This window comes from Glycine max, chromosome 20 (genome assembly GCF_000004515.6).
Source record: "Glycine max cultivar Williams 82 chromosome 20, Glycine_max_v4.0, whole genome shotgun sequence".
NCBI classification, from domain to species: domain Eukaryota; kingdom Viridiplantae; phylum Streptophyta; class Magnoliopsida; order Fabales; family Fabaceae; genus Glycine; species Glycine max.
The window spans coordinates 11,505,081-11,522,829 of record NC_038256.2 but is presented as its reverse complement, the minus strand read 5'-3'; positions in this window follow the sequence as shown (position 1 = coordinate 11,522,829).

The window sequence follows — 17,749 nt, the reverse complement described above, 5'->3', positions numbered from 1 at the left end:
CTATATATATATATATATATATATATATATATATATAAGAGTATGATTTTGAAAGGATATATATTCACCTTTTAGAAGTGTAATTATCGTTACGTAAATGTGTCATGGCGCCTTATTTAATTAAGTTCTTGCTTAGATAAAAAAATTTATAAACACATAAAAAAAACTATTTTCACAAGTTATTTAGCTTATACACACGTTAAAATTAAAGTTTTCTTTTAGAGAACTTAGTCGGACTATAATTGTTGAGCTAACGAACTTCCCAGATTAAATCTGTATCATTACTAAGCTTCAATTCGGCCTAATTTGGGTTCAAAACAAAATTAGACTATGACTAAATAGACTTATATGAAGGATCGTGAAGGCATATAAAATAAATATTTTTTTTAATATAATTTATTATATATTTAAGGACTAATAATGATTCAAACTCCAAATTATTTGATTAAATAAAGTAATTATCACTTATATCAATCATTTTTGTGAATTTACTTGACATTAACATCCAAATATCCTTGATTCGTGTATTAATTTAACAGTTACATAAACACATGGTGAACAAAGACCAAAAAGATTTAATAAATGTGTGCATCGAGGACATGTTCTTGTTCTCAACCCTAAAGGGTATTTAGCACCACCCGTGATGTGCCATCATTTTCTTCTATTTTCTAAACCCTTTTTGCATCATTCTAATTATTGATTAGTCTTAATTGTCAAATTTATTAGGCAGTTTTATTATTTGGGCCCATTCAACTAATTTGATGTTTTTAATCTAATTTCAGGAATTAATGAAGCATTGGGTTTGAATCCAGAATTGGGCTTGGGCTTGAATCTAGAATTGGGCTTGGACTTGAAGAGGGCAGACTAATTTATTCTATAAAATTAGATCTTATCTTATCTAGATATTATTTAGATTTGATCTCATCTAGATATTATTTCATCTAGATCTTATCTTATCTTATCTTATCTAGATTTGATTTGATTTTACTTATGGGCTTGGATTTAAAACATACTTGTAAGCTTTGGGGCTGAAAAAAACTATATAACAGCACCAAGGTTCTAGTTTAGGGGGCTCCCTCTCTCCCTCGCGGGAGACTCTCTCTCTCTCCTCTCTCTTCTATTTTTCGTTTTTAGTTTTAGTCTCTCTTCTCTTTCTCTTTTATTTTCGTTTTTTTTACAATTCCAGTTCAGACTTTTAGTTTTATCAATAAAATTTCATTCTCTATTTGTTAATGGAAGGCTAAGTCCGCAGCGTTGTTTTCCCTTGAGGATCAAGCACAATTCTCTTTGAGGTTCTATTATTACTGTTAAATTCTGTTTAGTTTTTCCTCTTCACTAATTACTTTGAATTTGTTGCTTTTAATTCACGCATGCTTAGTGCTTGATTAATTGTCTCTGCGCTTAATTTACGTTCATGCTTAATGATCGTTTATGAGTAATTGGTGTATGTGATGCTTAATCACATAATGAATGCCTTATGTTGAATTTCGCTTAGTAATTTAATTTAAGGTTGGATTAAGTGGTTAAACTGATAAAGGATAAACTCTCGTAACCTAGGATAAGAGACTTGCTTGTGAATCAAGGGGAAACAACGTCTTTTAATTCTGATATTTTCTAATTCACATATATTCGCTGTTTAATTTACAAAAGGAAACAACTCCCCCCCCATCGTTACTGTTACTGTTACTGCAAGTATATTATGAACATTTGGCTTGTCACTGCTCGTTGGGAAACGACCTAGGATCACTTCCTAGTTACTACATTTTAATGTTTATTTGATTCGGGTACGGCCTCGATCAACCCGTTTGGTCTTCTGGTTATTGCAAAGGACAAACTGTTTTTTGGACATGAGTCCTACACCTATGTATGCTTCAAAAACAGTTCTGACAAAAGAACATGCAGGGTTCTTACTAATCCATTTCTAAGCATCTGTGGGTGCAAGCACCTGGAGACTTCAACAATTTTTTTTCAATTCTACATCAAACAAACATCATATGTTTGTCCACAAACATGTATGTAGATATATTAAACAAATTGGAAGTACTTATGAATAAAACTATAGTTTAAACATAAATAATAAAAAATCAAGTATAGAGTGACATCTTTCCGTTACTTCTTGGAGTGATTGCTTAGCTCTAAATAGCTAGAAGATAAAAACCAAAAAAAGATAAGAGAAGTGGCAATTATTCACTAAAGACTTATTAATTCAATAATTTAGAGAAGTGGTTGACTTTTTTTGTACATATCTTCACATTAGTTATTAGTGAAACTGAAATGGCCTCATTGATTACACATAAATTCAACTGTTGCTGGTATTCAAGGAAGGAAACTGAATTGGGATCGTCAGGGTTTGCTTCTGTCTTAAATATAAAGGAAGACAAAGAAACATAGTTGCCCATATGACTTTCTTTTGGTGTGCCTGAAAGTGAAATAGCCCGCAAAACCAGAAATGTAAAGAAATAATTGTAAATTTTATCATTCATATTTTATTATTTTACAAAATTTATCATTTAAATTTTATTTTTGTAACTTTTATCATCCAAGTCTTTAATTTTTACCCATTTTATCACTAAGGACAAAAGATACATGATTTTAACTTTCAACATTAGTTGTAATTATAATTTATGTAAAAAGTTATTTTTCTACATCGTAATTATATCATATATACAAAAATATCAAAAGTGACTCTTTACATGTTTTGTTACCAACTTGATAATAAAATGTAAAAAAAAAAAAAATAGATAATAAAATTTGTAAAATTATTAAAAGTTGAATGGTAAAATCTTTGGGGAAAAAAACTTTATTGGTAAAATTTATAAAATTATAAAAGTTAAATGATAAAATTTAAGAGAATAAAACTTGACACTAAAATTTATAAAATAATGAAATTTTGATGATAAAATTTGTGATTAATTCAAATATAAAAAATGAAGGTTATTAGATATGTATCTTATCTTTTGAAAGAAAGAGGATAGCGCCTCAGTTTTTTCCCATTTAAGATTTTGAACTTTAACCTTTATTAAATAAGAAAAAACACAGAATTTGGCATTGAAAAGCAAACTTTCAGTATAATATATACCTTTTTCATCACAATTGTCTTGGTTAAAGGGCAAGTCTTTCTCAAACCCTCCTACACAGAGCCTCTTATACCTTATTGCCTTTGTTTACTTTATTTCATTCACGTAGCAAAATTGAACATGTGACTCCATCTAAATTTATCATCTTAATTAAACACATATTTTAGTCCCAATGCGTGTAGATTTTCAATTTGGTTTACATATGAAAAGACATATTAAATTAGTTTTTATTTATACAAATATTACTGATTTAGTCTCTATCGTCATGACGTTATTTCCAACAGTTCCAAATTAACTATTAACCTATTTATGCATTTTTATTTTAGTCCTTATACATGCAGCATAATTTTAATTTTGTCTCTATACAATAAATTCTTAATTGATTTGTAACATTTTCTTAAATTTTTATTAAATCAGCAAACCTAAATCAAGAGATAGAGATACCCGAAAGATAACAATACAAAAGAACAATGACCAAGTGCAATCAAGAGGGTTAATAGATATTAATAACATTATCAAGATGATTGGTTAAAATGTAATTTTTTATCTCTTATTTTCTTAAATATGTACTTTTAATCTCTTAATTTTTTAATTGAGATATTTATTTTTTACTTTTAAAAAATTTACGATTTTAATCATTCATTCTTTAATTCTTTAATTGAAACATTTTGTTTTCACTTTTAAAAAATATACAATTTTAATCTTTATAACAAATTTTAAATGTTGATTATGTATTTCCTAAACATTAACGGACACATGTTTGTCTATTATTCACATAACAATTTTTTTTTAATTATTTAATTGTAACAAACTTAATTTATTAAAAATATAATTAAAAAATACACAAAAATTAACAAGTCTAAAATTGATCATAAGATTAAAATTACAATTTTTAAAAAAATGAGAGAACGGAATGCTTCAATTAAAAAATAAAAAGACTAAAATCACGTATTTTTAAAAAATGAGAAATAATATATTCTAATAAGAAAATAAGAGAACTAAAATCACATATTTAAAAAATTGGAAAAAAAATTATATTTTAGCAAAAATAACTATTAACCGACCAATGCAACCTAGGAACGAAACAGACCAACAAAAGTAAAGAAATAAAAGCCTTAATGCTTCAGCGATTCCCCAAAATGGTTTATAAAATGGTTTGTTTTCTTAATTTGATTCATAAACGTGTAAATATTAAAGTGACAGGATCGGCCCACTAAAAAAGGATCTGATGCATGAGGTTCCAAAGTTTAAAGCTCAATATAATTATTTAAAATAATAATAAGTTTTTAGATGTAAAACCAAATTAAGAATGTGACACATATACAATAATAAATTATATGTTTAACAGATTAATTTATCATAAGTTGAAAGAGACCGTACTTTATCTGTTCTACAAACTTGTGAGCAACTTTCTCTATCAGCATTGCAAAATCATAATTTCATTTTAACTTTGAGTTTTACGGCGGTTATAACTATTTATTTTCCCCTTTGGCCTAAATTATCTCTTTCCATTAAAAAAACGAGGTATTAAAAGATGAAATAGTAATTCTAAGCATGAAATGTCAAAATTCTGAAGTGATTACTTTGTTGATGCCTGATGGTGATTGCTTATAAGATTAATACAAAGATTGGCCAGTACATGGCTTCAAACGATGTAACCCAACAACCCTTTCGGCCAACACGAAAAGGTGAATTGTTTTTTTGGTGCAAATAGAAAAGGTGGTTTAGTTTTGCCCCATTACCGAAAGGTATCTAGGAAAATGGTAAGGAAATTGAAAGAAAGAAAATAGAAAAATTAAGATGTCATATACGAAAATAAAAGTCATTGAAATTTGAATTATAATTTAGTACTCCGATCTAGTAATTATTACAAGACACTTTACACATAAATTATGCAAACCAATAAAAAAAATTAATGCAGTTGATTTTATTGATTTTTTAAGTTATTAATGTTTCCAATTTTTTCCTAATTAATAATCATTAACTTGTTATTAATAATGTGAAAATATTAAAGTCTAAGAGGATTATGTACTATTATCAATAAAAAATTATAAATACTTAAAATATTTAGTAAGAACAATCAATGAGAAAAAAAATTAAATGTTGCATAGGAATTATAAAATACCTTATAAAAACACCATCAATTCTTTTAAAATGATGTTTTATAATAAGAACCGGATTGAATAGTTTTTTTTTTACCAATATAATTTAGTAGTTAAAACAGGCATACTGTACCTCATTTGTATAAAAATAAAAGGATAGTTAAAGGATCTAAATAACAGTTATGATTAAGAATTTTTTAATGATACCTGTTTTGATTGAAAAGTGGGTTTTAGAATTAGTTAAAGGATAAAATAATCTAAAAATTTGCGAGTCATATTTCTCTTAGGATTAATTATATTTTGTTTTCCTTAACTTTTTTGAATTTTCACTTTTAGTACTTAAAAAAAATTGATCACTTCCTAAATTATACCTCTTTTCTCGTCCCTACCATTTAAAATCTCCATCAAGTGTTAAAGCTGGCAAGTAATTAATTTCAAATTATTTTTCGGGGTATTTATTTCGTGGCAGATGAAAACCGCCAGAAATTACTTGGCTCTCATTCTTAACAATTGCATTTTCGAGTAATGTCAGCCTCTGTGATCGTCGTGCATCACAAGTGGCAGATGAAGAACCTTTAGCAGCCGAACCACTTCAACGACAACTCCCTCAACCACCCCTTTGCCCAAAAAGCCCACCCACGACCCCACCCCCCAAACACAAGCCCGTTGACAAGCGACAAGGGCCACCATGGTGTCTCCGACAGCGAATGTCGCAACCTCTCCATCGTTATGTTCCTCTACGAATCAATGTTGGGATTCGTCGAATGGATCATCAGAAAAGTCGCATTTCACTTTTGGAATGATCGAAGCTACAGTGGCGGTGTGATGTAGAGTCAGAGAGGTGAAAGGCTCACGTTGTCGCCCTCTGGGTTTTGGATTCGGTTTAGGTTTCAAACAATAAGAGGAAGAAGAATGATTTTGGGTTTGGATTTTTAATTGTTTGATTATGATATGGACTTGTTTCCCTACTGATTTCGATTTTAATTTTTTTTATCTATGTTTGATCTGGATTGACAGAGGAATGAGGAAAATTAGAGAAGACCAAAGCAATTTATGGCTGTATAGTTCATTTTAAACATTCAGGAAAATAATTTTTTTAGCAGTTTTAACCATCAGAAAATTAATCACCATAAATTATAATAAAATAATAATAAAATCAGTGACATATCATGTATAAAGACAAATATTAAGAAAAAGAAAAAGAATTGAATTATAATTTTAGTAATTTTTAATATTTTGTAATAAAAAAGTTTTCATTTAAAAGAAACACTTTGTAACACAGATTTTAAAAAAACACAATCACATGATGATGGAAAACAATTTCGCAAAGCAAAGTAGACTTTTAATTATCTAAAAACAAATTTAAATCTAATGTCCGTTAAAGTAAAAAGAAAACAAGTAATCACATCATATTGAAAATGATATATAATTTGGTGGGTATAACATCATATTTAATGTTTTTTTTCCTTTTATTTCAATTAGTTTTAACCATTTAGATAATGATCTTGTTAATTAGATTCCTTTCCATCATTTAGACAAGAATCTTGCTAAGAGCATTAGATAAGAAAGTATGCATAGTAAGAATCACAAAATAACACAAAAAAGATCATGAGAGTCGTAATTTTATATATTTTAATAAAGTATATTTTTAATTTTAATTTCTTAATAATATTCTAAGTTAACATTTATAATTAAATAAAGTGTATTTGAAGGAGTGTGTTACAAATCATATTTTTAACACTCTTCCGAATGACAAATGCTAAGACCACTTATAGGGATATTCTAATTAAGATGAACAGAGGGGGAAAAATGCAGGGCTCAGGATCCTTTTCGGGAAATATTTACCTTTAGGACACTGTAGATTTCAAATTTTCAACCTACTTACTCTACATAATGATTGTTGGCTTATATTCTTGGTCGAGGTGGTCTCAACTAATTGAATTGGGCGTATTTTACCCAATTACTATCAAGAACACAAAGTCCTTAAAATAAGTAAATAACTTTATATAATATTATCTACATATATTTTTAACAATGTCAAATATCTATTTAGCAAATGAATATGAAGTTTATGTGTAATCAAGGCTCGACAGAAAACTGGAAGTTTTTACATCTAAACGCGGACAACTAACATGCACTTGACACTTGTTCTTCTGTTCAAGCTGTTCAATTTGGTTGAGGTTCTATTCCTAGAATTCCAATACAGCCTCCAACTAACATATCCGATTATTGTTTTTTTTTAGTTGTTATTTTTCAGTTACGGAAATAGAAAATGAAAAAATAAAAAGTAAACACATGATACAAGTGATCATGTGTTAGTGCAATTAATTAGAACTCAAATAAAAATCTATCATAGACCATCCTCTTCTTTACGGAAACTGATCATAAATGTTACTTGTCACCTCCAAATTCCAATTTGAATTTCATATCCCACCATTTGTCATATAGGTGGGCAATAGATCTATAAGAGGTTAACAAACTGAAAAGCTAGCCACTTAATATATATTCATCTACACAAAATCAGTATATGTCATGTCTTCTTAGAACCATGAACGACTTGTGATAGTCACCAAAAGTTAAATTCTATGGATATAAAGCTTTCCAAGGTATGAGCAGCCCCCATATACCACATGAAAATTTAGAAAAATAGTTACAATTCTTTAGATGCTTTTAATGATATTCTTTCATAATAAAAAATGGACTCTCAGTTCAAAATTTAACTCTGACTTTAAAATGTCAACTTTTATAATCATAATTATTATGATAAAATTCTAATTTTAATTAGAGAATAGTATAGATAAAAAAAACACTTTAAAAACTGTCTCTAAATATTGTTCAGAATTTTAATAACACAAGTTCACTTCTAGATTGGAATGTATCCAAACCATAATTTTAAAACTCAAATCGATTCAACAAGGTCGACCAAATCGAATGTTTGATTGGGTTGGATTGTTCGTCATATTGGTCATGTGATTGACTCGGTCAGGGCATTTGAACTCTGCATCTCTTAACTTGTATCTTGCACCTCCCATTTTATGTGTGACAAAAAATAACCCTACTAGAAGGTAAAAATTACCTTCTAGAATGACTATTTTGAAAGGTAAAAAAATTAACTTCCGAAATGACCATTCCAAAATAACTTCGGAGCACTTATTTTTATTCCGGAAGGTAAAAATTACTTTATAGAATGACCATTTTGAAATAAAGTGCTCCAAAACTATTCTGAAATGACCTTTTTGTAAATCAAAAAATGATCATTCCAAATTTATTGTTCCACAACAGATATCCCTCCCCAAACCTGAAACCCACCCAAACCCATAGATGGTGACATATAAAGGAAGGAGGGGAAAGGTGGTGGCGCGACATCGTAAGGAGGGTGCATGGGTTTGTGCGGTGGAGGAAAAGGTTGCTATCGCGGGAAGGTGAAGGAGGTGGCGCATTTATTAATTTGTTGCATTTGTAGAAAAATATCTTGGCTCTTCTTTAAATGTTGAATAAATAAATTCCCTCCGGACTCAAATATAAGAAGAAAAAAATAATTTACGCTAACTAAGAAAGTTAGTTAATTAATCATATTTAATTGCATCAATCTCAATGTAAATTTAGATTTTTTTTCCCAACTTATCCTTCATTGCAACTTGATATTTGGATTAAAAAAGTCATTGGAAATAAAACCTCAATTAAATAAAAGATATTTAAGAGATAGTAGCATTAAATGAGATAAAATTAGTTGAAATTTTCTTATATTTAAGACTAATTAAAATATTTTTCATTATATTTGAGACTAGAGAAAGTATTTGCACTAATAGTATAAAGAAATTTTATACTTTCAATTAATCACAAACTAATATGTATTTTTTTATTGACAAGAAGCAAACTCAAATGTTAGAAGGTTTATAACAATTAATACATAATGCTCAACAAATTGAGCCAAACCTCTATACAAACTTATATGTATAATGATATTGTTGACTCTTAATAATAATTATCTCAAAAGTTATATTTATCAGAATTTTTATTAGTTGATAGTGTAAGAATTTTTACATCGACAATATATAAAAATAAATTTATTTACTTTTTATTTAATGTCATTTTCTTCATTTTTGCTAGCATATTTATTAAATTAATAAATATGCTAGCCAAAATAAAGAAAAGAAAGTTAGGTAAAAAATAAATATGTTATGTATCGATAATGTAACATAATTTTATATTATCATAGAATATTTTAAGTTTATAGATTTTTATAATAACTATTTTAAAGATTATACCGATGATAATTTTTAATTGGTTGACGGTCTAAATTTTTACACTAACAAAATATTCTCATTAAACTTAATTTATAAACTTTTTTTTTACAAGAACTCAATTTATAAACTTGTGCTTGTGCTACTTATACATTAAGAGCGTGTTTGATTCATCGAAAAATAAGGGACTCAATAACACAAAAATATTTGTCCAATGCTTGATTTAAAAAAGGACTAAGGGATAATATAAAATAAAGAATGATGGACTGAACAAATACCCAAAAACTTATAATTCATTAAATCCCTTACGACTTTTTGTTCAATGTCTAACAAAAGTAAAAATACAATATTATTCCTATTTTTTGACTTTTCATTATCCCACACCTTTTTTTCTTTTTCCATATGTGCCTCATTTCCAAACCTCCCTCTCCAAACATCGTATCTCCCTCTTCTTCCCTTTTGTTTTCCATTCTTTCTTTCTTCTTTTTGTTGGTTTGTTTCACTTCATCTTGTCGGTGGGCACCTTGGCCACCGGCGAGGACCGTATGGACTATTGTTATTGTTTTTTCTCATTATTTCTTTTTTTTCATTGTTAATTTATTCAAATGTCCCCATTGTCATCTTCCTCCTTCTTGCTATGCTTTTTTTTTTCTTTTGGCCAATACCGACAAGGCCGCGTCACATGACCCTATGGCGGCCTCGCCCTGCCAGGCCTTGGGCCCAGTGGCATCAAGGATCGTGCCTCTTCCTTGGAGGTGTCTCTTCTTTGTTGCTTTGTCAAGGTGTTGCTAATGCACTTTGGGTTTTCCAATCTCATTCCTTTTTACTTGCGGGTTAGGCTGAGTCGCTTTGACCCGATTCCAACCCTAGCCCAATAATAATAATAATAATAATAAAAAGAAGAATTGAAATGGATAGGAAAGGTGGGCCTGGTCTGAATTAAAATATATCATAATATTAATAAATTATCAATATTAGTAAAATATAATAATAAATTTTATGTTAAATAATAAAATAATTTCAAAAGTTTCAAAATCTTGTTCTTTATTTTTTCCTAGTGCAAACAAAAAATTGCACAATTAAAATGGTATTATAATAAAATTTACATTAGTTTGTTCAGTATATAAATATATCAAACAAGATACAACATAAAATTACTTATATTATGCATTGATTACCAAATGATATATAGTACAAAAAATTATCATGTAACTAAGTTATTTATCTTGTGCTATTTGTCTATCATAACTTTTTAGCAAATTAAATACAATCTGAATTGGTCATACTTTCGAATTCTACCCATTAAGTATAATGTAAAAAAAAATCGCTGAATATTAAATAGTAATATAATTAATGGTGAACTAAATAAGATTAATGACATGTGACTATAAAAAAATGTGATATATATAAAAAAAGGAATGTTTAGAATGATGGAATATATATATATATATATATATATATATATATATATATATATATAGGAATGTTTAGGATTAAAAATTTCATTAAAAAAAACGACATAACTTTTTGAATGCAAGAATGAATTGTGTCTGACTCTAAAGGCAAAATCCCAAAAATATATATAATAATTGTTGATCAAAATAATAAATTATTCTATATAACAAGTCATCGTCACGAATAATATTAAATTTAAACAAATCATTTAATACACAAGCAGTTACTTTTAGTTGATTCGCGATCCAGCCGTATAATATTATTACCCATAGGTATCGATCGTCATAGATTTGATATCGTATTTGGATTAAATTGGATTATATGATGTTTGATAGATCCTTATTAAAAAGTAAACATAGGATACCAAACATTTTACAATATTTAGTTTTTTTTTTTTTAAGTTTTGTTCGTTTCAAATTCCAATATCATAAAACTGAGTTTTACGACCGATGCATTCTAAGAATGCAAAATTAAACTCAGACCGTTGCTTGTTATTATATTGGATTTTTTAAGAATTTTTGTTGTTATTTATCTGTTATTTGTAAAGTTTAAAATTATATTAATTATTATTTTATCAATTATTTTATTTTTCTCCTAATTTTTAATTAATTTAGATATATATTTATTGTAAAGTGGAAAGAAAAGGGATAAAATAAGAAATTTCATAATTATTCTATTAGAGTAATTTTTTATTATATTTCTTTATTTTTTATATAACAACCTTAAAAGACTGTTAAAAATCGAAGATAGTATTATACAACAATAAAAAAGAATAAAGATTTTTTTTTATTTCTTTCTATAATCTCTATCAAGTTGGCTTAAATGCACATTTTATTACCTCATTGTCACTATTTTACAATTTAACCATCTAGTTTTTTTCTGGTGCATTTTAGTATATTTTTTAATTTTGCATATTGTATAGATCCATTGAATGTGCAATGAAGTGCTAATGTATCTTTTCAAAATAATATCATTTTGTCATCAAATTTTATGAAATAATATCATTTTTTACCAACATGATAAAATATAAAAAAAACATGAAAATCATGATGATAAAATATGAGAAAAAATTAAATAATAAAATGTGTGAAAATTAACAAATTATGGTAAAACGTGTGAAAACAACTTGGGTGATGCAATAAAAAAACTTACATGATAAAATTTATAAAATGATGATTATTAAATGATAAAATATGTAAATAAATCTAAAATCTAAAAAAACAATATTCTATTTTCACTAATAATATATGAAATAAATATAATCACAAAAAATATAAGTTGCATATAGGGATAAAACTTTGTTATATGCAAATTAGGTATAATCGTTTTTTAGATAAAATTAGGTATAAACTTATAATATGTATCTACTTTTATTTTTAGAGGGATATATGTATCTACTTAAAAATTGCAATTTGTGGTTTACGTTTTTTGCCAATGATATGTTATTGAATGAAACTGATTTTCACGGGTAATTAGGAAAGATATATAATAATTAAGTTTAATATATATGGATTGAAAGTTTTATTCTATTATTTAATTATAAATTATTATTTGAATTATTTTAAGATAATTATTTTAAAAATTAATAAATTTATTATACTTGTAAAAAAATTTAAAGTACATAATATTTTTTGTCATAATAATAATAATAATAATAATAATAATAATAATAATAATAATAATAATAATTTATTCACATTAGAAAGAGACGAGAAATCTTGTTTGTTGGAGAAAAAAAAAGTAATTGAAAATTAGTTATATTTCATCTTGTCACTTCAATGTTTGTTTGTTACTAAGCCAGCCTTTGTGTGTGTAATGCGTTTGAATTTCATAAATAAATGGTCCGGTGGCCCTATCAATTATCAACAATTGAATAGACATATTCCCACACCACACCCCACAGGTATTGGTTCTATTTATTTATTTATTAACGTTTAAATTTAAATGGGATGAATTTACATCTTTCTTATATATTAGTGAGTAATATAATACTATTATTATAAGTTTAAATATTTTTTCTGTAATTTAGTATTTTTTATTTTTGTAATTTTTTTTATTTTACTCTTAACAAAATATATTTGTTTTATTTTTTACCATTAAAGCACTCATAATATTTTCTTTTTTATTTTATTGTTCAAAATATTTTTTTACCATCCAAAGTATTATTTAAAGTGTTTTAAGGAAAAAAAATAATATTTATTAACATTGGAATGTGATGAATTTACATCTTTCTTATATATTAGTGAGTAATATAATAATATTATTATAGACTTAAATGTTTTTTTCGGTAATGTAATTTAGTATTTTTTGTTTTTGTTTTTATATTTTTTTTTTCATTTTATTCATGAAAAAATATGTTTGTTTTATTTTTCATCTTTAAAGTATTTTAGATATTTTTTAACCTAATTCAACTCAATTCATTCATGAACGGTTTTATTCGATTCGGACCAACGGATTACCCATTTAAATTTAATCTTTTTTTCTTAGAACTATTATTTTATATCATGATTCTTTCAAATATTCAATACAATTAATACAATATTATCACATGTCTTAAAGTAATAAAATTGATTCATTTAGCACCATCAATATAATATTCTAAAATAAACTAATATAAATTAAAACAAAATGTTTTCAACGAGATTTACTATAATAGTCTGAAACACAATTTTTTTCTACAAACTAATTTCTTGCAACCAGATTTGCTGCAACCACATTTGTTAAAATAAATGAACAAAATATGATCTATTAATATTATAAACATGGTAAAAAAAATAAATTTGAAAAAAGGTGAAACAAATAACAATATATCTTAAAGTAATAGTTTAAGAAGTTCCAACACTAGTAGTCTAACACTTAGAGTCTCAATACTTGCAACATTTAAAACCAAATCAAACAATTGTAAAAATCTAAGCACAATACTATTAACACAAAAATTAATTGATATTTTATACAAATATAAAAGATGAAATAAGAGATTGCACACCTGATTCAATCTTTTTCCACTTCATTTATTTCAACTTGCAAGTCATTAACATTTTTCTTAGTAGATCTCAGCTAATTTCGGACACAAATGAGAGCTTCAACAGTAGTAAAATTCAAACAACTACGAAATAAATATAGAATTTTACCCCGTGTACTAAATGCAAACTCAGGTGATACAATACAGAAATAACCAATATATCTCTAGTCATACAGGAAATAATATAATATTTGAATGTTTTTAATTTTCACCAATTCAAAATGTCAAACTCAGCGTGGTCATCTTCAACATCATTCTCCAAATACCTATCTAACTCATTTTTTTGCACCTCACCCTATTTTTTCTTCATTTTCATCAAGGGCAGCTCAAGGACTTGAGAGACCTAAAGCAAATTTAAGAATGAGACTTTTTATTTTCTAACTCATTTTTCTCATCTATTTTTATAAATTTATCCATAGTTCCTTTTTGTGATGCAATTAAAGCCTCGACTCTTCTCTTTTTCTGAAGTTTTGAATAGCCTGATTCATATTTTCTAGTTGACATACTTATTTTATATATATATATATATATATATATATATATATATATATATATATATATATATATATATATATATATTTGTATGAAATTAAAAATTATAATATGTAAAACACTACAAAGATGAGTATATAAAATAAGAATGAGCTAAAACAATAAAATCTGATTCTGGTTGTCAAGAAAATGAACTTGATCGTAGTATCTTGAAGTCTCAAGTCTTTTTCTCTTCTTTGGTAAGTGTTTAAACTTAATTTCTGAATTTCAACCTTTTTGTTAAACCTGCATAAATTATTTTGAAATCAATCGTTATTCATTAATAAAATAATAAAAAATAAACTTATTTTTAGATCAATCTCGCAATTCATCAAGATTTGGGGTAGAAGCTTAATAATATATATATAACTTGTCATTTGTCAATACAATAATGAGACTATTACTGTATGCATAAGATTTTAGATTATTAACTTAACACTTTTCAATAGAAAAGGCAATTATAATTTGATAAAGGAACATGTAAGTATGTAATAATTATCAGCAAAAGAAAATTTGAGTAAATAAGGGTATAGTAAGTTTTATTTTTGGCTTTTATCTGATATTGACACACTCAAAAGGAAGAAATGTCAATTTTTCCCTCTACCCTCCAAATAGAGACACATGCACATAAGAGATGAAAATAAACAAATAGGTATTGAGGAGCTATTGGCTAATGTGTCAAAGTGAAACAATAATCAAGTAAACTGAAGAAACAAGTGAAATGACAGAGAAATATGAGAGACAGTGATAAAAGATGACAAAATTAGAATTGAATAGGAAGATAATAGAAATAAAAGAAAAGCTTTTGAATTTCTTTAGTTATTAACTATTAAATCTCTTTTTTCTAAATAAAGCTATGATATTGGTGAAGAGTTGTTGCTCATTAATTGTTACTTACAATACCAATAAAAAAAATTAATAGTTACTTATAATATTTTAATTAAAAAATTGGGGCTTTTTTTTTGGGGGGGGGGGGGGCTAAAGCCCTTGCTTGGGCTGCTTGGGTCTTAAGTCAACCCTGATTTTCATTCTAAATTCATCATCTCAATCATCATCCTTATCATCTTTGTCATCATTATGTTGTGCGGTCATGTTTGAAGCCAATGAATGTACTAGAATTGGTGAATAGTTACTAGAATCAGAAATGGAATGCTCTAGTAAATATTGTTGAATCAGTTTGTGAATAGGATCTTTTAATTTTTTTCATCATGTTCATGCTCTTCTCAACAACATACATACGATTAAAACCAAATTGAATGTACTCACATTTGTAACGAGGATCAAGAAAAACAACAAGTAAAAGGTAGTTAATTCCACCACTTTTCCAATATTTGTTAAACTTTAACTACATATTTATTGTCATCCTTTGTATCACTAAGTCATCACTATGCCTGCACTTATTTAGTGATTTTTGAATACTAACCAGCTTCTTAAAAAAACTGTTAGCAGTAACATGCAATGACCCAAAAAAGAAAGAGTTGCATCATAGAAAGTTTTTAAAAAGCTAATAAAAATACGAGCACGTTGCCAATCAATCTCTTTGGGACATCCTTCCCCTTCACTAGATATGAGATTTAACACATATGCAACCTCAACATACTCATAGTGATAAAATGCATGCTTATATTTTTTAGCAACATCTAACATCAAATAAGTAGAGTTTCACCTAGTTGGTACGTCAAGTATTAAAACTTAGTGGATACACTTACTTCTTCAGCACACCTCTTAAAACTTGCAAATCTACTTGGAGAATACTTCACAAACTTACATGCATCTCTTATTTTTCTAATGGATAGGTCAATTTCTTTCAATCCATCACTAACAATTAAATTCAAAATATGAGTAGAACATCGCATATGCATGAACTCTCCATTCAACAAAGCATGCCCATTCCAAATACTCGATGCTCTAGCTAAATATGAAATAGCCAAGTTAGTAGCACTTGCATTATCCATTTTGAATTGGCGTCCAAGTATCTGTAGTAAGTGAAACCATTTGTTTATTTGCAGACAACACATGCTTCAACTTCTCATTTTCATCATTAAACACATGTATGCAATATCTAACAATAGTGACACGAGAAGGAATTTTAAATTTAGGTTGAGAATCTTCCATGAACTCCCTAAACCCTTCATTTTCAACAAATGGCAAGTTCATCAATAGTTATCATCTTTACAAGTGCTATTAGAGTTTGCTCTTGATTAAAATCAACAAGTTTCATACTAACTTTATTAGGGTCACTCTCACTATCACTTCCAAAAACAATTGTCTTTTGCTTTTATCAACATGTATGTGTGGGTTTTTCTTACATTTTTGGAACACATGCCTTCTCAATTTTCAAGTCCATAAATAGAACTAGCTGTTGCATATGATGCATGGCAACACTTACAATAAGCCTACCATCTTCCTTCTTAATAAAATGTTCCTGATGCAAACATTAGAAGGGGGTTTACCAGCTTATTTTTTCTTGCATCTGCTTGTGCAGATTCAGGTTGTTGTCCTTGCCCTTGTTGGGGTGGAGTTTATGTGTCCTTGTGGTTATGAAGGAGCTTTTGTCCCTTGTTGTGATGGACTTTGAGTATGACATGAAGAGGGATTGCTAATTGGTGGAATTGGAGATGAATCATTAACACTCCCTGTACCACATTTCTTTTCCAATTGTCTCATTTGCAAATCCTAAAGAACCTATCCATAATAAAACACTTTACACCTTTGTTGGAGAATTTCAAATTGATTTCAGCTTTTTTATTTAATTCCCAAAACCTTATGCTAATGGCTAATGCTTGGATCCTCAAGGAAATAATTCTAAGAATAAGCTCAAAATAAATAAAACAATATATGATCTCGATAAATCAATTCTAGAGAATAAAAAAATATGCTACTAATTTGGAATCTAAAATTAGGAGTCTGCCACTCAAAATAAAATAACCACATCTTAGATAAAAAAAAATCTCGATCGGGACAAATATCCATATCAATGCAATATATTTTTCCAAAAACTAAATTAGGGTTTGTGTAAATTAGAAAAATAACCAAATTTTATTTGGGTATCAAATACATCAACAAATATAAATCTCAATAATCTAACCGTAATAGTTACTTTGATACCACATAGAATTTTAATAATATTTATAAAAATAAGTGACGTGCACAACACACAATTAAAAAATAAGTGGCATATAAAAAAAGTTGTTAATTATGTTGGTTGGTGAAGAAAATTCAAGAGTCGAAAGTGAATGTAAAGAAACATGAAACATGGTTTGTTATGAAGTGAAGAGATTGTTACATGCTGTCTAAGAAACAAAGCGGCACGACACA